Source organism: Arachis hypogaea, chromosome 9 (genome assembly GCF_003086295.3).
Source record: "Arachis hypogaea cultivar Tifrunner chromosome 9, arahy.Tifrunner.gnm2.J5K5, whole genome shotgun sequence".
Taxonomy (NCBI): Eukaryota; Viridiplantae; Streptophyta; class Magnoliopsida; order Fabales; family Fabaceae; genus Arachis; species Arachis hypogaea.
The window spans coordinates 86,096,174-86,121,738 of record NC_092044.1 but is presented as its reverse complement, the minus strand read 5'-3'; the positions used below and the strand labels follow the sequence as shown (position 1 = coordinate 86,121,738).

Sequence of the window (25,565 nt, the reverse complement as noted above, 5' to 3'; positions counted from 1 at the left end):
AAGGATGATGGATTCATCCATGCACTTCCCAGTCTCTAGGACTATGAAATCAGTAGAGATGTAATGGTCTTCAACTTTGACCAGAACATCCTCTACAAGTCCAAGGGCTTGTTTTCTTGAGTTGTCTGCCATCTCTAGTGAGATCTTTGCAGCTTGCACCTCAAAGATCCCTAGCTTCTCCATTACAGAGAGAGGCATGAGGTTTACACTTGACCCTAAGTCACACAAGGCCTTCTTGAAGGTCATGGTGCCTATGGTACAAGGTATAGAAAACTTCCCAGGATCCTGCCTCTTTTGAGGCAGTTTCTGCCTAGACAAGTCATTCAGTTCTTTGGTGAGCAAAGGGGATTCATCCTCCCAAGTCTCATTTCCAAATAACTTGTCATTTAGCTTCATGATTGCTCCAAGGTATTTAGCAACTTGCTCTTCAGTGACATACTCATCATCTTCAGAGGAAGAATACTCATCAGAGCTCATGAATGGCAGGAGTAAGTCCAATGGAATCTCTATGGTCTCAGTTTAAGCCTCAGATTCCCAAGGTTCCTCATTGGGGAACTCATTGGGGGCCAGTGGACGTCCAGTGAGGTCTTCCTCAGTGGCGTTCACTGCCTCTTCTTCCTCCCAGGATTCGGCCAAATTGATGGCTTTGCACTCTCCTTTTGGATTTTCTTCTGTATTGCTTGGGAGAGTACTAGGAGGGAGTTCAGTAATTTTCTTGCTCAGCTGACCCACTTGTCCTTCCAAATTCCTAATGGAGGACCTAGTTTCAGTCATGAAACTTTGAGTGGTTTTGATTAGATCAGAGACCATGGTTGCTAAGTCAGAGGTATTCTGCTTAGAACTCTCTGTCTGTTGCTGAGAAGATGATGGAAAAGGCTTGCTATTGCTAAACCTGTTTCTTCCACCATTATTGTTATTGAAACCTTGTTGAGGTCTCTGTTGATCCTTCCATGAAAGATTTGGATGATTCCTCCATGAAGGATTGTAGGTGTTTCCATAAGGTTCTCCCATGTAATTCACCTCTTCTATTGAAGGGTTCTCAGGATCATAGGCTTCTTCCTCAGATGAAGCTTCCTTAGTACTGCTTGGTGCATTTTGCATTCCAGACAGACTTTGAGAAATCATATTGACTTGTTGAGTCAGTATTTTGTTCTGAGCCAATATGGCATTCAGAGTATCAATCTCAAGAACTCCTTTCTTCTGACTAGTCCCATTGTTCACAGGATTTCTTTCAGAAGTGTACATGAATTGGTTATTTGCAACCATTTCAATCAGTTCTTGAGCTTCAGTAGGCGTCTTCTTCAGATGAAGAGATCCTCCAGAAGAGCTATCCAAAGACATCTTGGACAGTTCAGAGAGACCATCATAGAAAATACATATGATGCTCCATTCAGAAAGCATATCAGTGGGACACTTTCTGATCAATTGTTTGTATCTTTCCCAAGCTTCATAGAGGGATTCTCCTTCCTTCTGTCTGAAGGTTTGGACTTCCACTCTAAGCTTACTCAATTTTTGAGGTGGAAAGAACTTTGCCAAGAAGGCATTGACTAGCTTTTCCCAAGAGTCCAGGCTTTCTTTAGGTTGAGAGTTCAACCATGTTCTAGCCCTGTCTCTTACAGCAAAAGGGAATAGCATAAGTCTGTAGACCTCAGGGTCAACCCCATTAGTCTTAACAGTGTCACAGATTTGCAAGAACTCAGCTAAAAACTGATGAGGATCTTCCAATGGAAGTCCATGGAACTTGCAATTCTGTTGCATTAGAGAAACTAATTGAGGCTTAAGCTCAAAGTTGTTTGCTCCAATGGCAGGGATAGAGATGCTTCTCCCATAGAAGTCGGGAGTAGGTGCAGTAAAGTCACCCAGCACCTTCCTTGCATTGTTGGCATTGTTGTTGTTTTCGGCTGCCATTTGTTCTTCTTCTTTGAAGAATTCGTTCAGGTGCTCTAAAGAGAGTTGTGCTTTGGCTTCTCTTAGCTTTCTCTTCAAGGTCCTTTCAGGTTCAGGATCAGCCTCAACAAGAATGCCTTTGTCTTTGCTCCTGCTCATAAGAAAGAGAAGGGAACAAGAAAATGTGGAATCCTCTATGTCACAGTATAGAGATTCCTTAAGGTGTCAGAGGAAAAGAAGAGTAGAAGACAGAAGTGGAAAATTCGAACTTAACAAAGGAGATGGAGTTCGAATTTTGCATTAAGGGATAGTATTAGTCCATAAATAGAAGGATGTGAGAAGGAGGGAAGTAATTTTCGAAAATTAAGTGAAAAAAATTTGAAAACATTTTTGAAAAACATTACTTAATTTTCGAAAATGAAAATAGAAAAGAAATCAAGTGATTTTTGAAAAAGATTTTGAAATTAGAAATCAAAAAGATTTGATTGAAAACTATTTTGAAAAAGATGTGGTTAAGAAGATATGATTGATTAAAAAAATGTGATTGAGAAGATATGATTTGAAAAACATTTTAAAAAGATTTGATTTGAAAATTAAAAACTTGACTAACAAGAAAAGATATGATTCAAACATTAAACCTTTCTCAACAGAAGAGGTAACATACTTGAAATGTTGAATCAAATCATTAATTGATAGTAAGTATCTTTAAAATTGGAAAGAAATTGATTTTGAAAAAGATTTGATTGGAAAATTGATTTGAAAAAGATTTGATTTTGAAAAGATTTTGAAAACTTAGAAAAAATTTGATTTGAAAACAAAATCTTCCCCTCTAGCCATCCTGGCGTTAAATAACGCCCAAAATGCTACCCTTTTGGGCGTTAAACGCCCAACCAGGTACCCTGGCTGGCGTTTAAACGCCAGTCTGTCCTTCTTCACTGGGCGTTTTGAACGCCCAGCTTTTTCTGTGCAATTCCTCTGCTGTATGTTCTGAATCTTCAATTCTCTGTATTATTGACTTGGAAAGACACACATTAAAAATATTTTTGGATTTTTAATAACAAGGACAAACCAAAATGCAACAAGAATCAAATAACAATGCATGCAAGACACCAAACTTAGCAGTTTGTATACTACTGACACTAACAAAATGAAAATGCATATGAGACACACAAAACACTCAAGTCAATTGAATTCAAAGATCAGAGCACGAAAATTATCAAGAATATCTTGAAGATCACTAAGATACATGAATGAATGCATGCAATTGACACTAAACTTATGATGAGACACTAGACTCAAACCAGAAATATTTTTGGATTTTATGATTTTGTAAATTTTTTTTTTGTGTTTTTTCGAAAATTAAATGGAAAAAGGTATCAAAATTCTTAATGAGAATTCCAGGAATCAGTGCAATGCTAGTCTAAGACTCCGGTCCAGGAATTAGACATGGCTTCACAGCCAGCCAAGCTTTCAAAGAAAGCTTCGGTCCAAAACACTAGACATGGCCAAAGGCCAGCCAAGCCTTAGCAGATCACTGCTCCAAAAGCAAGATTTGATAAAAACCAACAAGCTCTTGTGGTGATAAGTTGAAACCTCGGTCCAATGAGATTAGACATGGCTTCTCAGCCAGCCAGATTTCAACAAATCATCATGAAACTCTAGAATTCATCTTCAAGAATTTCGAAAAAAAATAAATACCTAATCTAAGCAACAAGATGAACCGTCAGTTGTCCAAACTTGAACAATCCCTGGCAATAACGCCAAAAACTTGGTGTTGTTGCCGGATCTTGGCACTGATGTTACCAAAAGCTTGCTCAAAACTTGAACAATCCCCGGCAACGGCGCCAAAAACTTGGTGCGCGAAATTGTGAACAATACTTTTTCACAACTCTCATAATCCCCGGTCATGAACCCCAAAAACTTGGTGGCTCAATACCATGGCATTACATAACTTCGCACAACTAACTAGCAAGTGCACTGGGTCGTCCAAGTAATAAACCTTACGCGAGTAAGGGTCGATCCCACGGAGATTGTTAGTATTGAAGCAAGCTATGGTCATCTTGTAAATCTTAGTCAGGCAAACTCAAATGGTAATGGTGATGAACGAAAATAACACAAAGGTAAAGATAGAGATACTTATGTAATTCATTGGTAGGAACTTCAGATAAGTGCATGAAGATGCCTTCCCTTCCGTCTCTCTGCTTTCCTACTGTCTTCATCCAATCCTTCTTACTCCTTTCCATGGCAAGCTTAAGCAAGGGTTTCACCGTTGTCAGTGGCTACCTCCCATCCTCTCAGTGAAAGCGATTGCATATGCTCTGTCACAGCATAGCGGAATTCATCTGTCGGTTCTCAATCAGGCCGGAATAGAATCCAGTGATTCTTTTGCGTCTGTCACTAACGCCCCGCCTTCAGCAGTTTGAAGCACGTCACAGTCATTCAATCATTGAATCCTACTCAGAATACCACAGACAAGGTTAGACCTTCCGGATTCTCTTGAATGCTGCCATCAGTTCTCGCCTATACCACGAAGACTCTGATCTCAAGGAATGGTTGGCTCGTTTGTCAGACGAGCACTCGGTTGTCAGGCGATCAACCATGCATCGTGCAATCAGGAATCCAAGAGATATTCACTAGAGCCTTGATCGCTTGTAGAACAAGAGTGGTTGTCAGTCACCTTGTTCATGGGTGAGAATGATAATGAGTGTCACGGATCATCACATTCATCAAGTTGAAGAACAAGTGATATCTTAGAACAAGAACAAGCGGAATTGAATGGAAGAACAATAGTAATTGCATTAATACTCGAGGTACAGCAGAGCTCCACACCTTAATCTATGGTGTGTAGAAACTCCACCGTTGAAAATACATAAGCATAAGGTCTAGGCATGGCCGAATGGCCAGCCTCCCAATGATCTAAGAACTAAAATGTCCAAAGATGATCTAGAGATCTAAAGTGATCAAAAGATTCTTAATACAATAGTCAAAGGTCCTACTTATAGAAAACTAGTAGCCTAAGGTGTACAGAAATGAGTAAATGACATAAAAATCCTCTTCCGGGCCCACTTGGTGTGTGCTTGGGCTGAGCAATGAAGCATTTTTCGTGCAGAGACTCTTCTTGGAGTTAAACGCCAGCTTTAGTGCCAGTTTGGGCGTTTAACTCCCATTTGGGTGCCAGTTCCAGCGTTTAACGCTGGGATTTCTGAGGGTGACTTTGAACGCCGGTTTGGGCCATCAAATCTTGGGCAAAGTATGGACTATCATATATTGCTGGAAAGCCCAGGATGTCTACTTTCCAACGCCGTTGAGAGCGCGCCAATTGGGCTTCTGTAGCTCCAGAAAATCCACTTCGAGTGCAGGGAGGTCAGAATCCAACAGCATCTGCAGTCCTTTTTAGTCTCTGAATCAGATTTTTGCTCAGGTCCCTCAATTTCAGCCAGAAAATACCTGAAATCACAGAAAAACACACAAACTCATAGTAAAGTCCAGAAAAGTGAATTTTAACTAAAAACTAATAAAAATATACTAAAAACTAACTAGATCATACCAAAAACATACTAAAAACAATGCCAAAAAGTATACAAATTATCCGCTCATCACAGACTCAATTGTATTTAGCCAAAAACTAAGTGACATGTGATATGCATATGTTGTTTTGTTCATGTAATTGCTCTTGTCATTTTGGTTTAAACTACTGCAGATTAAACTGTTTGACATGATTGTCCAAAAGTAATTTGGAATCTGAATAAAGTAGAGGTTATATGTAAATAATTGTTCCTGCAGTACTAATGGAATCCTCTAATTTTTTTAATCGTAATGGCGTATCAGAGAACATCAAAAAGAAAATATGGCACAGCTCAAGTTCAATGAGGTCATAATCCATAATCATATATTAATGCAGTAAACATATACAAAATAGGAAAGGAAGAGCCAGAGCAATATTCTGCAAGTATATCCGAAGTTCTCAACATGTTGAGAACACAAATTTTGAACAAAAAAATTTCCAACACTTGGGTTCTAAATGCAGAAAGCACACTGCTTCATCAAAATAGTGAAACAAAATAATGTTCTCCTAAACATAATAAACCTAGTCTTCTTTTTTTGTTTTTTGGTGGTTTGAATCCAGGATTCGGAACAAACGTCATGAAGTTAAAAAGTCTTGTTACGATCCCCTATGATGCACCTTGCATAGGATGAGATGGAGGAAGAGTTGTGGGTTGACTGCTTGCTGGTGGGGTGGCAGCAGGTGGGGTGGTTGCTGCTTGAAAGCTGCTTCCTGGAGTTGCTTTTTCTTGTCTGGATGACTTCCTTTTGGGAGGCAGTTTTGGTGGCCTCATAGGAGGAGGCAAGACCTATTAATGAATATATGTATAATAGTTACTAAAAGTGGAGAAGAATATGCGCATAATAAGATTGAATGTGATATAATTTTGTGAACCTCTTGAGAGTCATCGGTTTGTGACAATAGTGGTTGACTAGCTTCAAGTTGAATTTCGGTGGGGGGTTCTGGGACAAGGGTGGCTTCACCACCATTAGTAGCTGGAGGTTGGACAGCAGCAGCCTTAGTTGCAGCAGCAGCCTTAGCAGCAGCAACAGCCACCTCATCAGCAGCTCTCTTTCCGTAGTTTTTCTTCGTGTGTCCCGATTCACCATAATAATGACAGTGACCTTTTTGATAGATTCTTTTCATCTTCTTCCTCTGCTTTTTACCCCCACTTGGCTCCTCATTTGCATCCTTTCTTCTTTTTTTCGTAAATGGACCTAGTTTCTTTTTAAATTTAGGTGCTTATGGTTTGTTATGTGGTGACTTTTTCCATAGGGCTTGACCTGGAATTGGGTTGATATGGAAGGCATATGTGTTATTATATACTTCTATTGTCAACCACTGGTGACAAAACTCATCTGGTCTTCTACTAACCCTTGCCAATGCAGCACAAGCATGCACACACGCATCCCTAAATAACATTATCACAAGTCCAAAGATTACCAATATTAAGCCAACAGCCAAGAAAAAAATAACAAAGCAAGAAACAAGTAAAAGTATATCACCACTCAATTGCCAAAAATCACATGTGCAGAGCCTCTTTCCCAGATCAACAACTATGTTAGTCGGCCACCCGTGAACCTCGAATTTCTCGTATTCAGAGTCACCAGACCACATCGGGACCCAACTCTTTGACTCCTTCCTTATTTTTTCCAATCTACTGCGCTGTATAGGTGGTAGAATACCAGTGTTGGAATTAAGCTTCACTTTGTTCCTAGCGATTAACCTCATTGCATACAGTCTGACTTTCTCTAACAGTGTAATGATAGGTTTGGCTCTAGCTTCTTTGATCCTTGAGTTGAAGACTTCACAAGCATTATTGCAGATATTGTCTATTTTAGGTGCGTTGCTGAAGAAAGCCCAGCTCCAAGAGTCTCTAGGCCACTTGTTCAAATACTCCCAAGCTTCCTTGTTAACTCTCTCAATCTTTTTTATACTCTCTAGGAACCCATCTTGGCTGGTGCACCTTGCACACTCCTATAGCAACCCTCTCAGCTGGAGATTTTTCCACTGCTTGTTGAAGTTCTTCCATAAGTGCCACACACAGAATCTGTGATAGACACCTGAAAAAACCTCATTAACAGCATGGATTAGGTCCTGAATTTAAAAAAAATAGTGACATACAACTTATCGAGCATCAAACTGATCCCTTTAGTTATATAAGTGACGTTAATTTAGTCCCTTAAGTTTTAAAAGTGACATCAACTTAGTCCCTTCAGTTTTATAAGTGACATCAGTTTAGTCCCTCTTCGATGCATTACATATCAGTTCCATATACATATACCAGTTCATGGAGCAGTAGTCTATCTATTTAGGCAAAGTAGTTGTTCATTACAAACACAGCAGTTCAGCAGTTCAGCATATATAAAACGAAATTATACAACAACAAAACAATAAAAATCAAAGTGGCCTATACAAATTATATCAGAACAGCCTATACAAATTATACAAACTATGCAATTGCTCATGCTAATATCAGAGCAGCCTATACAAATTATATCAGAGCAGCCTATACAAATTATACAACAACAAAACAACAAAAACATGGATAAAATGTATCTTCTGCATATCTGAAATGAAACAGAGCTTGTTTTGCTTATAATCTCCCAAGTCTTGATGAAGTAATTCCAAGAACCACCTCCAGTTTTCAGTATTTTCAACAGGGACAATTGCATATGCAATCACATATATGTGATTGTTTGCATCTTGTCCAATTGCAGACAAGATCTGGCCACAATACTGGGTCTTCAGAAAAGCTCCATCCAAGCCTATGAGCGGTCTGCAGCCAGCCACAAATCCCTTCTTACAAGCATCCAACCAGATGTACATATTTTCAAATATTGGTTCATCATCAGGGTTGGGCTGAGGGATAACTCCAATTGTGACAGTAGAGCCTGAGTTACTCCTAAGTAGTGTTAGTCCATAATCCCTTACCATCCCATACTGGGCAGCAGCATCACCATACACAACAGTCCTAACATCTCCAAAGGCCCTAGTCAGTGAACACTTGCTTAGTTCCAAGTCACATTTTGTCTTAAAATACTGAGCAGCCTCACAGTGTCTTAAGTTAGGATATTTTCGTAGCTTCTTCACCAATTTCCCGGCCAGCCACTTCCTATTAGCCATCTATTTTTGGTTTCCCTTGCACAACTGTGATAATCATTGAACGTCTTGATCTGCCAGTAATTGTTCTCAGTGTTGTTAGCAGCATAGACAAGCCATCCACAGTTCTCATCCTTACACACTGTTCTCATCCTTACATTATCATTCTTTTTAAACCAAATCCTCCGACCCTCTTGGATACAATATTCACGCACAGCCTCTTTGAACTCCATCTTTGTAGTAAATATCATTCCAACAGCAAGCCTAAGCTCCCCAAACCTACCTCCATCTCTGAACACAGGGAAAACCTCATCCGAATCAACCTCTTCCAATTCATCTTCAGAGTTTGGAGGAGTCTTCAGTTCTTCTGAGTGCCATGAGTCTCCACCATCAGATTCCTGATAACCTTCATCTTGGGCATCATCATATGTTCCCATGGACCCGAACCTAGGAATTGGTCCAAAAAACGTGCATCATCCTCAGAGCCTGAGTCAGCACACACAGGACCATCATCCTCAACCATTATAGCCCTCTTTTGTTTAGAAGTTTTCTTAGCTATCCTGGTTCTCTCCTTCACATTTGTCTTTTTCTTTCCTGCTGATCTCTCCACACCCATATCTTCCTCACTAGACACTACATCACCATCAGACCGATATGGTTCATCCTCCTCACTACCATCATTGGCTTCACTATTTGAGGAATCCTCTGAGCTAGACAATGCCACAAGTTCTATTTGGGGCTGTTTTTCCTTACCAATACTTCTTACACTAATTCCACTAGTAGCTGCTCTTGTTAATGGCATCCTTCTATATGGTTTTGGTGCTTCAGATTTTACATTCCTAGTCCCTCTTCTTGGTACAGCAGACTTCTTGGTCTCTTTTGATTTCGACCATGGTTTAGGCATTTCAGTGGGTAGCGACATTTTTTTGGGTGGGTTTTTCGGCTTGGTTTTAATGGGTTGAGTCACTGTTTTTAGAGGTGGATTGGGGTTGGACATAGGAGTTGCAGTGGGGTGGGGTTCTATTTTTTTGCTGGTTTACTAACAGTAATTAAAATAGGTGGGAGCTTTGTAGTTGAGTCTGGTTTTTCGGTGGGAATAGTGGTGTTATTTGGTGCACAGGTTGGAGTAGATGCTGCTGTGGTGGGAATTGGCTCGGCATTGTCATTGGTGGTGGGGTTTGGGGTGGGATTCAAATCCTATATCACGAAGACCTCCTTCCCTTTATATGAAACTGCCTCTGCTTTCTTAATGTACAAAGGTTCTGAGACTTCATGTTCATAGTAAACATGAACAACCCTCTTGTTCTGCTTACCAAGGTAGCACATCTCCAACAGCTCCTTATCATTTGTTAAAGCCCTTAGACTATTTTGCAACGACCTATTAGGAACCAGCCACCATGTTTGAGTGACCTTGTCATATCTAAGATCCTTGTGGTAGTCTCGGACAAAGAAGATGTCCAGTTTGTCTGTATCAACTCCTGGCAACTCAAAGACATCTCCACCATTGTAAGTCACACCTCCATCAACATCTGTGATGAATGATCCTCCATGGTGAAATAGGATGGTAATCAAATCATCACCCATCTGCAATTTAAAATTTTTTTATCTTATATCAGCCTCCCTAAACTTCAACCACATTACCAACTTACTAACTCCATAACTAAAACTGTAACAGCAGTAAACCCTTGGACAAAAAAACAAATTTTCGTCTTAACAAAAACCCCCTTAGTTAGCCTAACCACTAAGAAACCTCCTCCTGATCAAACCCTAGCCAATACCCCAAAACACAAGCATGCATTCCGACACAAAACACTCGAACAAAATGTTTTTCCCCTTGTGAAGAATATATTAACAACAAAATTCAAAAAATAGAGCTTCACCACACATTTAAATATTTTTTGTGTACCTTTATCAGAGAAATCCGTCTTCACAACTCTCTGTCTGATGCAGATGATGAAGGCAATCCTCTGGAGTTTAGGTTCTCCACCAAAATATGCTCTGGTGATTGCAATAGCACTGGCGCCAGTGAAGAGGGTAACGGAGAAGAAGAGAGCTCTACTTTGTGTTGTGTTTGTGTGTTTGAGTGTGGGAGACGAGGCGTTAGTGTAACGTTGAGGGAGGGGATTTTTTCCCATAAAACGACGATGTTTTATGTCTTTTTGGCGCCACACCAAAAATGACGGCGTTTTGGGCTGCTAACGTGTCACCAACGACGCCTGGAGAGCTTTTCGATTGCGCTAGCTGGACGAAATTCACCGGAAGGACCACTATGAGTACCGGAGATCAACTTCAGGGACGATCTAGATAATTCTTTAAGTTCAAGGATTACTTTGAGCCTCGAGGACAACTTCAGAGACCATTTTGATGCTTACCTCGTCAAATTAGTCTTCCTTCCGTTAATTGGATGATGACGTTGATAATTGGATTTTTGACGGTTTAGAATTTCTCAAATAAAATCTCGTCGAAGTATAGTTTCTAAACCAAGCAATAATCCTTTCATACAAAAAGTTGTTTGTCACTAAAACAAACCCCTAAATTTATAAACCGAAGTATTCAAACCTCGGGTCGTTCTCCCTAGGAATTGTAATGAAGTGTTTTGTTATTGGTTGAGTTATTTTTGGGGTTTTGATAAGAGGCATGAAAGATAAATGGCAAGAAAGTAAACTAACAACTATAAAAGGCTCTTGGCAAGGTATGAAAATTAGAAGTCCTATCCTAGTTATCCTTCTCAATTGTGATGAGAATTGTTTATTGCTACCACTTAGTTAACTCTTACTAAATAAAGGAAAGTCAAGTGGATGAATTGACTTGAGCCACAAGTTCTAGCCAACTCCCAAGGAAAGACTAGCTTTAGTGCACTCCAAACCAATTAGCAATCTCTCCAATTACCAATCAACAAAGGAATTAGATAACTCAAGTGTCACTAATTACTCTACCTAGGCCAAGAGGAACAAAATCTACACTATATCTAGAAGAGGCATTTCAACAAACACATAAAGTGCAATAAAAGTAAACAACATAAATTGAAAGAATTAAAGGAATCTATAACTACAAAAACAAGAGATCAACAATGGAAAAGCAAAGAAGAACAATTTATTATGAATTACCTCTTATTGAATTGGAAGAATGTAGAAGGAACAATATTAGATCTACAACAAAATATAAGAACAACATAAAGGAAATTACAACAAAAGAATAGAAGAAGACTGAATCTAACAACAAGGAATTGAGATGTAGAAGTAGAAGAAGATGAATTAAAATCTAGATCTAAGAACTAAACCTAATCTTAATTCTAATCCTAGAGAGAAGTGAGAGCTTCTCTCTCTAGAAACTAATTCTAACTACTAAACTAAACTAATGGTAACTAACATATGTTTCCCTCTTCACTCTTTGGGTTAAATAGCATCAGAAATGAGTTGGATTGGACCCACAAGGCTTTAGAATTCGCTGGCCACGTTTTGCTTTAAGTGAACCAGGTGGCAACAACGGTGCGTGCGCGTACTATGCGCGTGCGCGCCACCATACGTGTAGCAACTATGGCAAATATTATATTGTTTCGAAGCCTCGGATGTTAGCTTTCCAACCCAACTGGAACCGCATCATTTGGACGTCTGTAGCTCAAGTTATGGTCGTTTAAGTGCGAAGAGGTCGGCTTGACAGCTTTCCGGTTCTTTCATTTCTTCATGAGTTCTCCAACTTTTCATGCTTTCTTTCTTCATTCCCTTAATCCAATCTTTGCCTCCTAAACCTTAAGCCACTTAACAAACATATCAAGGCATCTAATGGAATCAAGGTGAATTAAATTTATTTATTTTAAGACCTAAAAAGCATGTTTTCACTCTTAAGCACAATTAAAGGAGAATATACAAAACCATGCTATTTCATTGAATAAATGTGGGTAAAAGGTGATAAAATCCCTAAAATTAATACAATATAAACCGTCAAAACGGGGTTTATCAGACGTGTCACATTAAGTGCCACGTGGCAGGTCAGTGACACGTGGCTTGACATGTAAAAAAATTATTAGTCAAAATAGTCCTTGAAATTTCAAACGTAAGTCATTTTCATTTTCATCTCTCAAATTTTAAAAATTCGTCAAACTAGTTCTTATATAAATTTTTTTATTTTTTCTTCATAATATTAAATTTAAAATATTTTTTGATACTACTAATTTTAATAGAAATGTAATTGACAAAGAAAATATTAGTAATTGTATCTTTTCTTCTTAAAAACTTTTTCAATAAAATTATCTCTCTCCTTTAATTCTTCTCAAAATCTCTCTTATTCTTTTCTATTCTAAAACATTTTTCTTACATTATTGCATTTTGCTGGAATATATAGATATACTCAAAATTGAAATGTATGTATTTATTAACCTAAACAAAGTTATATGCTCCAAATCAAAATTTATATATGCTAACCTAAACAAAGTTATACCACTATTTTTTTTTCTACTACATCTTTTTTTTCCATTACGATATTACTTACATATAGGATGTAATAGTAGTGATACTTAGAGTCAAAATTCAAGAAGATCCACAAATTTTGCTTCAATTCCTATATGAACTGGTAGTGATAAACCAGTTTTTCAATTATTGAGTTTTACTATATAAATTAAATAATAATAAAAATTATAATTTAAAAAATTTAAAAGATTTAAAATTTAAAATAATTATTATATTATTTAGTAAAATTTAAAATATCAAATTTTTAAATATATAATCAACAATTATTTGACAAACTCATTTAAATAAAAAAAATTCACATAAAAAATTACAATTTAAAAATGTAAAATTTTAAAATATAAATCACAAAATAACTTTATAAAAATTTAATTATTTTTATTATTTTATGTAAAGAGAATTTTGTTTATTAAGGTTTAAAAAATAATATTAAAATTAGTAGTATAAAAAAAATTATAAATTTAATATTATAAAAAATTATATAAGGACTAGTTTGATTAATTTTTAAAATTTGAGGGATGAAAATGACTTACGTCTGGACTTTCAAAAACTATTTTGACTAATAAAAAACTTTTTTACATGTCAAGTGATGCCACGTGACACGTCATCATCCAACTGACGGAAGGACTAATTTGACTTACAGTTTATCTTTCAGGGACTAATTTGATTAAAAAAAAATCATTCGGGGACGAAAATGAAGATTGCATGGCCTTTTAGGGACGAATTTAAGTATTAACCCTTCAAATGACATAATCTTTCTATTCTTATTAAACATAATTTTAATGGAATTAATATTTTATTAGTGAATTCTGCTAGGGAACCAAGAGAGGGTTCAGCCGACTTCTGTCAACTTTTTAATGGGCTGGACCTCAAAACTCATCTTAATAAAAATAAGTTAATATGGATGTTTCTTCTGCTAAGTATTGGAATTTTTCTTTTTCATACCGAATGGATGTTTTTTTTACATATTTTTCGAATTTTTTTGTATTGTAAATGTGAATGTCTCTATTTCTTTTAGAATTTCATAATTTTTTTTTAAATTTTATAGATATCTAATTATTTTGTTAAACATTAGGATATTTTTTTTCATATTAAATAAATATTTTTTTATATTTCTATAATTGTTCAAGGACAATTTGTGCTCCACCACTGCTTCCTTAAACAATTCCTGAAGCTGAACCAAGTGCAAGGCAGAGATCGATTCTAAGGGTATCTACGTGATGTCTTTGACATGCACCTTCCCTATGGGCGAAGCTTCATATTCTTCGCTATCCGGGAAAGCCTTCGATTCGGGGTCTCCCATCTGGCTCAATGGGGACCTTTAATTCTGCGACTGTGACAGAGTTAAAGAAGCTTACATGCATGGCATCCGAACTCTCATACACATTCCAACCATCGATGACGTTCTTGAAATAGGTTCCTACGATCTCATCACTAAAAACTAGGCTCTCCTTCAACAAACCAAGTCCCTCTTTGGATCGCAACACCAACAACTCAATGCATTACTGCGTCACTTTCAGCCTGAGGAGTTGCAGAATCTTGGGTGAGGGCAGAGGCGAAGAGGAACTGATGGTGAGAGAGAGAGTTCTGTATGCGGTTGTTGGAGGTGGGTAGGTTAATGTGAGAAAGAAGAGGAAGGTTTTTATAGGTTTTAATTAGGTTTACTTAATCAATTTTAAATTTTTTATATTTTGAATTTAAAAAATTTAAAATTAATTATTAATATAATTATAATTAATTAGGGTTAACCACAAAAAATACCCCTGAATTATTCAAACGCTGACAAAAAGTACACCCAAATTTTACTATCGACAAAAATACCTTCAAATAATTTAAAAACACAACAACAATACCCAACGGTAAATATATATTTTCAAAAAATACCTTAGAGATTGAATTTTGATGCAATTTTTTGCAAGCATAATTATAAAAATAATATATTATTATACATAAAAATTGGTGATATTTTGTTAAGTATATAATTTTTTAATAATTGTTTTTGTTAATAACCAATAATACTTTTAAAAAATCATAAAACAATATATACAAAATTATCAAATTTTAAGAATAGTAATATCTCATTTTTCTAATTATGCTTGCAAAAAATTGCATCAAAATTCAATCTTTAATGTATTTTTTGAGAATACATATTTAATATTAGTTTTTTTTGCAAGATTATCTAACATTAAATATGTATTTCTCAAAAAATATATTAGAGATTGAATTTTGATACAATTTTTTGTAAGCATGATTAAAAAAATGAGATATTAGTATCCTTAAAATTTGGTGATTTTTCGTTGAGTATATATTTTTTTGTAATTTTTTGTTAACAACTAATAATACTTTTAAAAAATCACAGAAAAATATATACTTAAAAAATTTACCGAATTTTAAGAATAATAATATCTCATTTTTTTAAATTATTCTTGTTAAAAATCATATCAAAATTTAATCTCGAAGGCATTTTTTGAAAATATATATTTACTGTTGGATATTGTTGTTACGTTTTAAATTATTTAAAGGTGTTTTTGTTGATAGTAAAATTTGAAAACATTTTTATCAGCGTTTGAATAATTTAAGGGCGTTTTTAGTGATTAACCCAATTAATTAAGTTATTCCATTCTTAACTGATTAAGAGTTGGTTTTATATATTTTTTTTTTCAGTTTTATCAAATAAAAGATCATGTGTTATGGTTATCAAATATATTTAGAAATAGTTATTTACTCTTTTTATTGAAGAACATGTTACATTACTGATAAGTTTTATAACGAAAATATAATGGACATAGATAAAAGAAAAATTAATTAATAAAAATACTATTTATTTTATTTGTGAGAAAAGAAAAATAAAAACAAAAATAATAACTTCATGTTAATTAAAAAACTTAGTCACCACAACTTTTTCTTCACCCATAATATTGGCTAGTAAGTACAATATGAATTACCATTGAAATATAGGAAATATTTCTAAGATTTGTTAACTTATACTATTATACTATTATATTTCAATTAATATTTTTATATCTTATATATAATATTATTTTTGCTTCATAATAACTTATTTTAATATAAATATTATATAATAATAAATTTAATCTTTAAATGTAAAACTTTATTAGTTTATTATATATAATTTTCAAAATTATATATGTTAGTTTTATGTCACATTAATCCTGTCTTATCCAATTTTTATCTATTTAATTTAAAATTAAGCTCCAATTTTGAAAATAAATATATTATATTTAGATTGATTTACATATGACTGACTTAATTTGGCCCATATATATCTTACTAGGGAGTAACTGTTAAAATTATTATAATTTATTTTGATATAAAAATTATTAAAAATAAAATACATTAGTATTAATTTATTTTAATAAAAATTAAATCTAAAATAAAAAAATCTTATGCAAATTCCCACTTACAAATTTCAACCCAAATTCGCAGTAAGAGCTTTTTAATAGACTTGTTCGATGGTCGGTTGCCGGACAGGTCAGGTGGTTATTGAAGAGGGTGAGAACACCTCAATCGCGGTCGTACTGGGTTCGGATTCGCCGTGTAGCCAAGCTCTCGTTGTGAAAGGAAAGAGGGGGTGCCACCTGCAAAGACACTCCGACGCTCTAGTCAGCTAGTGTGCAGCCAGGGAGAATGATAGGTGGGAAAGGTGACGTACCTTGGGGGAAGGGCAGGTCCTTCCCCATTTATACCGTGTCAGAAGCAGGTCCTGCAAGGATAGGCCCACCTTCCTCGAAGCTTCCTTACTGCTGCTGTGGAGAGCTATCAAAGGACGCGTGTCCGGGCCGCGTAATGGATTGGACGTGCCCGACCGCTCGGATCGGGTCGTCAGTGGGTCGGGTTGACCCGCGAGTGGCCTGGGCCAGGCCATAACAAGACTAAAAGTGTGTTTGGATAAATTATTTATAAATTTTAGGAAAGTTCAAATAAAAATGATCTTTTTAAAATAAAAGATTAATAAAATAACAAAATTAATTTCTTTTAAATTAAAATAACAAATAAAATTTTAGAAATATAATGTTAACTAAGTTCCTAGTAGGATCATGAAATCATAATAATTTGGATATACTATCAAAAATGATATCTGAATGTTTACGTTATTGATAAAAATACTTAAAAAATACGAATGACAAATAAATTTTTAAAATATATAAACGTAATAAATAACCAAATGTTAAATATATATTTTTAAAAAAATTTTACCCATCATATTTTAATATGATTTTTTTGCAAATATTATTAAAAATTAAAATATTTTTATTTTTAAAATATGATAATTTTACACCAAACAAATATTTTTTAATATGTTCGGTGGTCGGTTGCCGGACAGGTCGGGTGGTTATTGAAGGGGGTGAGAACGCCTCAATCGCGGTCGTACTGGGTTGGGATTCGCCGTGTAGCCGAGCTCTCGTTGTGAAAGGAAAGAGGGGATGCCACCTGCAAAGACACTCCGACGCTCTAGTCAGCTAGTGTGCAGGCGGGGAGAATGATAGGTGGGAAAGGTGACGTACATTGGGGGAAGGGCAGGTCCTTCCCCATTTATACCGTGTCAGAGGTGGGCCCTGCAAGGATAGGCCCACCTTCTTCGAAGCTTCCTTACAGCTGCTGTGGAGAGCTATCAAGGACGCATGTCCGGGCCGCGTAATGGATTGGACGTGCCCGACTGCTCGGATCGGGTCGTCAGTGGGTCGGGTTGACCTGCGAGTGGCCTGGGCCAGGCCATAACAGTGCCCCCACGCGCCAGTGGTAGTCGTGGGAGCTATCAATGGCGTGTCGTCTCGCGTTTCGTTCATTCTCGTCAGGTCGGCCGCCCGTGGGAGGGACATGCCCCTAATGTGCGTTTCTCTTGGTTGCATAAGCAGCAGTTTCGTCGCCTCGTTCCTTGTGTCGAGCATTGAATGCTCATAATGGGGTAAAAACCCTGTTTGCAAAGACTATTTTGCCCTCAGGTTTTTCGCGCTTCCTGGGAGGCAGTTTTAAACAGTCAGTTTCATTTCTTCCTTTTTTATACTTCTGCACTTCTGCATACTCCCGTTTCTTCTGTCTTCCTGCTACTCTCTCCCCAAAGTTTCAGAGTGCATTCTCCCTTCATCCTTCATCTCTTACAACCAATTCAGGTAGTTTTTGAATCCTTCTCTTTTATGCTTTGTTCTTGCATGCTTGTTGCTTGTATTTGCTTGGTTTTTGTTGTTATGTGGCCTTTTGATGCTGGTTAGATGTGTTAGGGGAGGGGCACCATTCCAGGGTAGGTTTTGTTTGAACCTTTTATGTTTTAATTGTGTTTAGTCTTAGTTGGGGAGTAGTGGGGGTAGCGTCTGTATTCGACCTGAGCACCCGACCTCTTAGACTGACTGGATGGTCCCCCCATGTAGGTATGGCTCGCACGACCTCCCGGGCTTCCCCTTCTCCCGCGGCGTACGACCCCTACGCCTGGGTCGTTTCCGATGTAAAGGACTCTCCCAACCTAATGGGGGAGGAGGAGCTCACCGAGTTCCGTCAAGCCGAGTACCTATGCGGAGGGACCGACGAGGAGGCCAATTATGACGTCTTCGTCCCGGCTCCTCATGAGCGCTTGTACGAGCTCAACTTCCATGCTCCCCGAGTTCCCGATTGGATATGGTTCTACAAATCTATGTTTACCCAGGTTGGGGTTCGTATTCCGTTTTCCGCCTTCCAAATGGCGCTTCTAAGCCGGGTTTCCGTGGTACCGTCGCAGTTGCATCCGAACAGCTGGGCTTCAATCCGCTGTTTCGAGATGGTTTGTGAATATCTCGAGCTGCCGGTGTCTGTAGATGTCTTTCTTTTCTTTTTCAATCTTACAAACCCTTCGAAGGAGGGGAAACATAAGAAGGGGTTTATGTCCTTCCGGTCTGCCCAAGGTCGGAGGATTTTTGGTTTGTTTGAGGACTCCTATCACGGATTTAAGGATAAATATTTCAAGGTCCGCCCTGTCAAAGGTCGTCATCCCTTTTGGTTGTCTTTGGAGGGGGCACGCCTTATCCCGACCTATTGGAGCTTCGGGGTAGGGTCCAATGCCTTTGTTAAAGTATCCTATAAGGGCATCTCTGTGGTGGATAGAAAGATTGCCGATGTGTTGATGGCGGTCTTTGGGAGGAATCATGTGAATCCTCACCTCCTCATGGGTGATCGGGAGGCCGGTCGCAATTATATTTGTGAGAAGCCTTTGCTTGTTTTGTCTCAGCTTCTTGCTTTCCCTAATAACTCATTGTGACTAACCGACTTCTTTTTCTTTTTACAGTGGGGATGTCTGCCGAGATAACGGGTCTCCCTAACTTGTTCCAAACCTTCCTTTGCGCGAGTGACGACGAGGGAGGTAATGAAAAATCTGCTGTTCCTCCGGAGGATAAGGCCAATTCCGAGCAAGGGGCCACGGTCGAGAAGACCGGCACCTCGGGTCAGGATGCCCTAGTTCACAGCGACAGGGCGGTTCACGCTTCCCCGATCCGTGAAGTGGTCGGCACTGGGGGGTCAACGTCCAACCCTACTGCCGATGAAGAGGTGGAGGAGGTTCCAAGCTTGAAGAGGAAGAGGAAGATGTCCAGCAGTCCTGAGAGGGTTCTTACTGTAATGGAGAAGAATTTTGACGCCGGGAACTTTATCAATTCTCAGCTGATTCCCGGTACTAAAGAGCATTTTCAGAGTCATTCCTTGCCGGACAAGTGAGGTGGATGTATCGTACTCTCTTGCATGGCGCAGTGATAGCTCGAAAAGCCGAGTTCGAACTGTCCGGGATGGAATCTCTTCGCAGGAGATTGGAATCAGCTGGGAAGGCTAATAATGAGCTTAAGAGTGAAGTTGAGACTCTCCGGGAGCAGCTGACCCAATCAAATGAGAAGCTTGACGCTGCCGAGAAGAAGGCCACTACCGCCGAGAAGAAGTTGGAAGAGTCGGACGCCACGGTTTTACGTCTTGTCGAACGCGAAATGGCTTTAGAGAGTCAGGTCGGCGCGGCACAAAAATGGGTGGCCGAGATTGAGAAGGAGAACCAAGTTATGGAGGCTGAACTGGCAACATTAAAAACAAAGTATAAAGACATCGTCAAGCAGGGGAAGGGTGCGATCCTGGTGACCGAGGAGACCCTTAAAGCTCAGGTCAAAATTGTTGCCCCCGATTTTGACACGTCGGCGATTGGCGTCTTCAAGGTGATCAAAGACGGAAAAATTGTTGACGTTCCTAAGAAATGAATCCTCTTTTTCTGTGTAAAACCTTTTGGTCTAGCCGTTCCATTTTGGCTTTTGTGAACAATTGACTTTTTTGGTCGTTTGCCCGCTTTACCGTAGTTAATACTTTTTATTCGCCTGGTTGTGTTATCGTTTCTATTAACCGTTATTGGTTTATAGCTGTCGTTTATATTAACGGGTCGTGACTTTTCAGTGTAGCCATTTGCTATTACGGCAGTTGATGGGCTCCCGGGGTGATCAGTCCCGGGGCCGCGTGTCGTTGTCGAGTTGTAATGAATTCGCTTGTGGAGCGAGTTGTCTAGAAAAAGGTGAACAAAACAAAAGAGAGAATTTGCACAAGTATATCTTATTCGGTAATCGCATAAAAGGCCCATAGGGCATAACTAGTACAAATTCGCGAATTAACTACTTAGCTCGATTGGTCGGCATGTCGCCTCATGCGCTAGGAGTAGAATCTTCTCAAGTTGTTCGCGTTCCATGTTCTTGGGACTTCCTTGCCATCGAGCCTTTCTAACTTGAAAGCGCCTTTACCCATCACCTTTTTGATTCTATAGGGGCCTTCCCAATTTGCCGCCAGCTTGCCTGCTCCTGGGGTCGGTGGGCCGATGTCGTTACGCCTTAGGACGAGATCGTTCGGCTCGAATTCCCTTTTGAGCACTTTGGTGTAGTAGCGTAGGATCATTCTTTGTTTTAGCACTGTCTCCGTCAAATGGGCCATTTCTCTGGCTTCATCTATTAGGTCCTTCTCCACGGCTTCCTCTACTCCTTTCAAAAGTAGCCAGGGGCTCGGTTTCCCAATTTCCACGGGTATTACCGCGTCTAATCCGTATGTTAATCGGAAAGGAGTTTCCTTGGTGGAGGACTGTTCGGTTGTTCGGTAAGACCAGAGCACCGAGGCTAGCTCGTCGGCCCAAGCACCCTTTTTATTATCCAATCGCTTCTTGAGCCCTAGCAGGATAATCTTGTTCGCGGACTCCACTTGTCCGTTTGTTTGGGGGTGCTCTACCGAGGAGAACTTCTGTCTTATGCCCAGGCCGGTGAGGAATTTCGTGAACTTCTTGTCGGTAAACTGTGTGCCGTTGTCCGAGATGACAACTTCTGGAATCCCGAATCGCGTTATCACCTGCCTCCACATGAATTTTCTGCAATTGGATGAGGATATGCTAGCCAGCGGCTCGGCCTCTATCCATTTGGTGTAGTAGTCAATGGCGACTATGAGGTACTTGACTTGCCCGGGACCGACTGGGAAGGGCCCCAAGAGATCGACTCCCCATTGCGAGAATGGTCGGGAGGACGTTAACAGGCTTAACTCGGAGGCCGGCGCCCTGTGGAAATTGGCGTTCTCTTGACACTTTACACATTTTTTGACAAACTCTTTGGAGTCCGCCATCATTGACGGCCAATAGTATCCGGCTCGAATTAATTTTCTTGCTAGGGCTTTGCCTCCTATGTGGTGTCCGCAGCAGCCTTCATGGACTTCCCTGAGGACGTAGTCCGTTTGGTCGGGGTGTAAGCACTTCAGTAGGGGCTGGTTGAACCCTTTCTTGAATAGCTGTCCTTGAATGACTGCATATTTAGCTGCTTCCCTTCTCAGTTTCACGGCGTCCTTTTCATCGTCAGGGAGTTTGCCATTTTCTAGGAAGCTGGTGATGGGGTCTAGCCATGAAGAGACCAGCCTTGACAAATGCAAGGTGAACACCGGCTCCCTCGTCATACCTTGGATGAGAGATCGGTTGCCTTCTCCCGGTTTAGTGCTGGCCAATTTTGATAGGAGGTCTGCCTGTGTGTTCCTTTCTCTGGGCACGTGGTAGACCGTGACCTCCTCAAATTTTTGGCTTAAGCTCTTAACTTTTTCCAAGTACTTTTGTAATAACGAGTCTTTGGCTTGATAGCTCCCGTTTACCTGGGAGGTGACGACCTGGGAATCGCTGCATATTTCCAGCCTTGTTGCTCCAACTTCCGCTGCTAGGGTTAAGCCCCCTATGAGGGCTTCGTATTCCGCCTGGTTGTTCGAAATGGGAAATTCGAACCTGATCGATTGCTCGTATACGACTCCAACCGGGCTTTCCAGGATGATCCCGGTGCCCCCAGACGTCTGGTTGGAGGCTCCATCCACGTGGAGTTTCCACCGTGTACTCGTTTCTTCTGTCGGATCCCCCGTTACTTCTACTAGAAAATCTGCCATCACCTGCGCCTTGATGGCTTGCCGGGGCTCGTATCGTATGTCGTATTGGGAAATTTCAATGGACCAAGTCATCATCCTTCCCGCCAAGTCGGGTTTTTGAAGTACTTGCCGGATTCCCTGGTCCGTTCTTACGATAACCTGGTGACCTTGGAAGTATTGCTTTAACCTCTGTGAGGAGGTCAAGAGTGCTAGAGCTAGCTTTTCCAGTTTGTTGTACCTTAATTCTACCCCTTGCAGGGCCCTGCTTACGACATGATACACGGCGGATTTGCGGGAGGAGGAATCTCTAAATCATCCCGCAAGCGACATCTCAAAGAAGTATACCATGTCGAAGGAAAGAAGGAGGCGCCAGACATCCCAGAAATTACGTTTACCAAAGAAGACGCATCCGGAATCATCCCAGGATACGACGACCCTATGGTCATCACTATCATACTGGCAAACGCCAACCTCAACCGTACATTAATTGACCAAGGAAGCTCCACCGACATCTTATTCAAAACTGCCTTCGACAAGCTCGGCTTAGAAGAAAAAGAGCTAGGAGCATACCCGAACAGCCTGTTCGAACTTGGGGATACCCTAGTACAACCACTGAGATACGTATCGCTACATACAACCTTCAGAAAGGGGAACCAATCTAGAACACTCAAGATAGACTACATCGTAGTCAACATAAGCTCAGCCTACAATGCCTTAATAGGTCGGACAATGTTAAACCAACTCGGCGCAATAGTTTCAACTCCACACCTGTGTATGAAATTTCCAACTGCAGAAGGGATAGCTACGATAAAAGCATATCAAAGGATGGCGCGTCGCTGTTATAACGAATGTCTAAACCTCAGAGGCGAAGGAGAAGAATTCCACACAATCGAACCTTGTGAAGTTCAGAGGCGAGAAGAACTCCGTCCACAGCTCGAAGGAGAAGTAGAGAAAGTTCAGATCGGAGACACCTCGGATAAGACAACTAATATTGGCACAATCCTAAAAGGAGACGCAAAGGAATCACTCATACAGTTCCTACGAGATAATGTTGATCTCTTCGCATGGAAAGCCGCCGACATGCCAGGCATAGATCCCGAACTAATGAGCCACAAGTTGGCAGTCTATCCGGGATCCTGGCCGGTACAACAAAGACGAAGAAAACTTGGGCCAGAACGGTCTCAGGCTGTGGAAGAACAGGTGCAAGCACTGCTAGAGGCAAGATTCATAAGAGAAGTTAAGTACCCACTATGGCTAGCAAATGTCGTCTTGGTAAGAAAGTCAAATGGGAAGTGGCGAATGTGCACCGACTACACCGACCTCAACAAAGCCTGCCCAAAAGATCCTTATCCACTCCCAAGCATTGACGCTCTAGTAGATGCCTCATCTGGATATAAGTATCTCTCATTTATGGATGCATACTTGGGGTACAACTAGATCCCAATGTGGATACCGGATCAAGAAAAAACCTCGTTTCTAACACCCAAAGCAAACTATTGTTACATCATAATGTCTTTCGGCCTTAAGAATGCGGGAGCTACTTATCAAAGGCTAATGAATAAAGCCTTTTCAGACCACATCGGAAAAATCATGGAGGTCTACGTGGACGACATGTTGATAAAGACACAAAGTGAAGAGACATTACTGACCGACTTGATTCAAGTGTTCGACAACATACGGAAGCATGGCATGCGACTTAACCCGGCTAAATGCACCTTCACAGTGGAAGCAGGTAAGTTCTTGGGCTTTATGCTCACACAAAGAGGAATCGAGGCAAATCCAGATAAATGTCAGGCCATACTCAACATGAAGAGCCCAACCTGCGTCAAAGAGGTACAACAACTCAATGGGAGATTGGCGGCCTTGTCCAGATTCCTAGCAGGGTCAGCGATAAGGTCCCTCCTTTTCTACGCTACTTTAAGGAAGGGAAAGAACTTCGAGTGGACAACGGAATGTGAGCAAGCCTTCCGAGACTTCAAAGAATTCTTGGGACGGCCACCTATCCTATCTCGACCACGAGAAGGAAAACCACTCATATTGTACCTCGCAGTAGGAAGACGGGAAATAGCCTTAGCACTAATTAGAGAAGACGAGGTTGGGCAACAACCTGTCTACTTCATTAGTAAAGCACTGCAGGGGTCAGAGCTGAACTACCAAAAAATAGAGAAGTTTGCCTACACTCTCATACTAACATCTCGACGACTTTGCCCGTACTTCTAAGCTCATACCATTAAGGTTCGGACCAACCAGCCCATAAAGGGGATATTGCAGAAAACAGATGTAGTAGGAAGAATCCTACAATGGGCAATCGAATTGTCTGAGTTTGACCTCCAATACGAGGCGCGGACAGCCATTAAGTCACAATACCTAGCTGACTTCATTACAGAATTCACAGACACCCCGGAGATCCCCATAGAGTGGAATATATACGTGGATGGTTCCTCGAATAAAACTGGAATCGATGTAGGTGTGATAATCAAAAGCAACCAAGGAACCCAGCTTGAGCTTTCCCTCAAATTCGGATTCCCGGCCTCGAACAACCAGGCAGAATATGAAGCGTTATTAGCTGGTTTGAAGCTGGCTAGGGAGGTTGGAGCTCAGAAACTCAACATCTACAGCGATTCACAAGTCGTTTCCTCACAAATAACAGGGAGCTACCAAGCCAAAGACCCTACCATGAAAAAATATTTGGATAAAACCAAGGAACAACTCGGACAACTCGGGGAATATAGAATCTACCACATACCCCGCGAGCAAAATGCCCGAGCTGACGCACTCTCAAAACTAGCCAGCACCAAACCAGGGGGCAACAATAGAAGCCTCATCCAGGAAATACTGCAGAACCCGTCAATATCTGAAGAAGAAAAAGTCCTAGCCATAACAGGTCGGGATCAAGGATGGATGACCCCCATAATTAACTACCTCAAAATAGAAACGCTCCCTACAGATGAAAAGGATGCAAAGAGGTTAAAATGGGAGGCACAGTACTACACTATCATAAACAACACCTTATACAAAAGAGGGATCTTAGTACCATTGTTAAAATGCGTACCGACCTCCAATACAAAGGAAGTCTTGGAGGAAGTACACAGCGGCATTTGTGGCAATCATCTCGGAGGGCAAGCTCTCACCAAAATGGTACTCCGGGCGGAATTCTATTGGCCAACTCTATGAAAGGAAGCTACAGA

At 39.9% G+C, this 25,565-nt stretch overlaps 1 non-coding gene across 1 annotated transcript; it reads left to right on the top strand.

Annotated features, from left to right (window-relative positions):
* The first annotated feature begins 1,395 nt into the window (after positions 1-1,395).
* Positions 1,396-1,503, top strand: LOC112713679 (small nucleolar RNA R71). Its single transcript, XR_003158649.1, has one exon. It is a non-coding gene; the product is annotated as a small nucleolar RNA R71 (small nucleolar RNA).
* Positions 1,504-25,565: the final 24,062 nt, after the last annotated feature.